Source organism: Chrysochloris asiatica, unplaced genomic scaffold (genome assembly GCF_000296735.1).
Source record: "Chrysochloris asiatica unplaced genomic scaffold, ChrAsi1.0 scaffold00054, whole genome shotgun sequence".
NCBI classification, from domain to species: domain Eukaryota; kingdom Metazoa; phylum Chordata; class Mammalia; order Afrosoricida; family Chrysochloridae; genus Chrysochloris; species Chrysochloris asiatica.
This window is the reverse complement of record NW_006408572.1, coordinates 7,304-10,880: the sequence shown is the minus strand read 5'-3', so window position 1 is coordinate 10,880 and position 3,577 is coordinate 7,304. Positions and strand designations below refer to the sequence as shown.

Genomic DNA, 3,577 nt, shown 5'->3' with positions numbered 1-3,577 from the left:
GAAGACCAGAGGGCAGGCTTGCAGGGTATATCCTTTGGTTGGTTGGTTGATGATGCATGGAGGGGATTGTAACCATGGCAATGAAACAATATACTATAGGATGAATGTAAAACTAATGTTCTCCCATGTAAACTATCACACAATTCACAATAAAACATTTTTTAAAAAGTTGTATGAAAGAATAAAAGACCAGTTTGATTTTTTTTTTGGGGGGGGGCGGGGCTACCTTTTAGGAACCCTGATGGAAAGCAGTAAAAGCGTATTGTATGTATAAAGCCTACAAACAGCAGTGACATTTTGTTTTTCAGGTAACTGACAACTACTATAAAAATTGTTCCAAAATAGTAAAGAGTGTCTTCACTATGTATTTGTTCTTAGATGCCATAGAAAAATGAGTCCCCCTATACCCCTTTTTTTTGATCCTGGGAACTAGGCAGCTGAACATTTTCAAGTTAATTTGCAGCCAATGAACACTTCAACATTATCTCCAGAAGATAATGTCGAGATAAAGTCTTAACAAACCAAACAAAAATTCTGTTCTTTTTCTTGAATAAAAATTTAAAATTCCTAAAGTGAATACAGGCAGTCACTTATTTATGACATATTCAAGTTATGAAAATCCACACTTTTGACCATCTGTTTGGAATTTTTTTGGTATATGTTATCTTTAGTACCATATTTTTCACACAAATATCATACACCCACCTTCTACATTTGTTTGTCAACAGCACGCGGTCCTTGGGAGGTATTTTTAAACACCATGCTATTTTTTTTTTTTACATGTTGTCATAAACAAATTAGCATAATATGCTTATAAAAATTCCTTGGGTAGCGCGGGAGGGAGCAGTTGACAAACATAGAAATCTCACATTATTTGAGGAAAAAAACGGTAATACGTACCACGTAAAAACTCACTACCATCCAGTCAATTCCTACTCATTGTGACCCCGTTCCTACAGCGCCAGCAGGACTCCATATGTACTACACACAATGTTAAAATATATCTATACATTATAATTTATATGTAATATTTCCACCTCCAAAAGCAAAGATCAGATTTATACAGATATTGATATTAAAAGGCAATAATAATGAAAAAAAAAGAAGAGGTAATCAACTTCTATCAGAACGAACATATAAACAGAGTTATCAGAATGGAGACTTTCATAAGATGAGGACTGCCTGTAGATGTCTGCAATGTCCTATAATGAATTCAGCACAATGCAAACAATGATATGATTCAGGGAATTTAAAAGCAGAATTATTTTTTTCTAAGAGAGATGGTTTCCCAAACTTTACATCAAAATGCACTGAGAACAGAGCATGTTTTTGTAAGGCATCCCTAGGATTCCTAAATATTTTTTAAATTGTCTGACACAATCATCTGTTAGGAGTCCTGGGGTGGCACTGTGGGTTAATGCTCTGGACTACAAAGTTGGTTTGAACTGCAAGTTTGGCGGTTCAAGCTCACCAGCTGCTCCATGGAAACCCTATACAGGGTCCTGTGGGTCAGAACAGACTAGACAGCCATTTAACAACAACAACAATGATCATCTGTTAACATATCCATCTTGGATTTTTACCAGAGAGAGATGAAACCCTAATCCTAACAATCCAAACCAAATAAATTTATGGATATTGATAAATGCCTAGTGTTGAATGTACTAATAATTGAGGTTTAAATATCTGTAAAAGAAGAAGGCTTTGTCAATATATCAATTAACAGCCTTGAAAACAGTTCCCAAACTGTAGGTATTATTTATGGAAATAGATCTAAATACAAATCTAATTAATTGCTTTGCAAGAACAGATGGTGAGAGGACATGTTCTTGAAGCTATTTATTACATTTAATGACTCTGCTCCTGCATGCTCTTAGCACATTCCACTAGTACTAAAAGTCCATTAACTTGGTTTCCTCAAATGATTTGTCTTGAGCCTCTTGTGAAACTTGTTTTCAATGTATTCCCAAAGGTTCTGATTCTGAAGATCTGAGGAAGAACCTCAAAATCTCATTTTAATAAAGCACTCCAAGTTACTATGATGCCATTTGTTGACAATCACATTCTGAGATGCACTATCTCAACTGAAAATAAAAACCCATACACTATATCTTACTGTAAGATAATGTCAAATAGATCTTTTATTTTCCTTAGAAAATTAAAGCTATAAAATTTCCAGAAGAAAACATAGGAGAATTCTTTGAAAATTTAAAATGATTCAAAATCCAGAAATAATAAAAGTTAATAAATCTGACTACATAAAAATAGTCTTCTATATGATAAAATATAAAGAGCAAGTGATAAACAGGAAAATATCTATAACTTATATCACATGCTTTTGTGTAAAAGGAGGAATTTAATAATCCTTATTTGTATTTGCTTATGCATGCATAAAGAAGCTTTGGAAAAGCCCATAAAAACCAAGGACACACTGCATATGGCAGAGGCTGACTACTGGTCAGATGGACATCATGAATGAGAGGGTAACTTTTCACTGGATAGCTTTTTTATTTAACTTTTTAATTCATTTTAACTACTTAATTAAAAAAAAAAACTTTTTTTGTTGTGAATTGAATGCAGGTTTATAAAGCAGACCATCATTTTTACATTCAACAAATTATATACTTTGCTTTATTACATGGTTGCAATCCCCTCCATGAACCAACAGTTAATAGCATTTACATCTATTCACTTTAACTCTTAAATTCCTCCTGGTGTCTCCAGCTACCTTCATCTTTCCTCTGATAACCTTCCTCTTGTTGTATATTGTCTGCCCTGTCATACATATTAACATGTGTTTACCCCCTCTAACCCATGAATAATTTTCTATTCAAACACGCCAATGCTTCATTCCACCCCATAACAGTAATAGATTGTTTCTTTTATCAAGAAAACCCTTTTTAAACAACTTTAAAAAAAACCTTTTTAAACCCTTTTTTTACAACATTGGTCTCATACAATGTTTGTCCTTTTGTCATTGACTAATTTCACTCAGCATAATGCCCTCTAGGTTCAACCATGTTGTAAGGAGTTTCATAGATTCATAATTTTTCCTTGTTGTCTAGCATTCTATTATATGTATATATCACCAAAGTTTGCTTAATGTTGTGTATGTACCAAAGTTTGTTTGATGGGCATTTATGCTGTCTCTATCTTTTTTATGTCTCCTGCAGACAGCATATTGAAGGATCCTGTTTTCTTATCCAGTCTGATCTTTGTGTCTCTTGACAGATATATTTAATTCATTTACATTCATTATAATTATTAATAGGTATGAGTTGATTGTTGTCATCTTTCTGTGTGGTCTTTGTGGTGCTGCTGGACTCTGTTCCACATAATTTCTATGCTGAGTTCATTTTGTTTGTGGGGTTTCTTTTCATTTTATTTCTGTGTGTTAATGCCGACTAAATCTTTCTGATTTTCCTTTTTTTTTTTTGAAGTGCAGGTACAGGTATATTATTTTTCTTCGAGGTTACCCTGCAATTTATTAATTTTTCCTTGCTTGAAACAGTCTGTTTTATCTTGAAATCTACCCAACTTCCATTCTATTTGTAAGTTCCGTACTACACTATTCTCT

The 3,577-nt window shown here is 33.3% G+C and overlaps 1 protein-coding gene across 1 annotated transcript in view; it reads right to left on the bottom strand.

Moving 5' to 3' along the window:
• EFCAB5 (EF-hand calcium binding domain 5) overlaps nucleotides 1-3,577 on the bottom strand; it is a 140,261-nt gene that overhangs the window by 131,134 nt on the left and 5,550 nt on the right. The gene's annotated exons all lie outside the window — the stretch shown is intronic.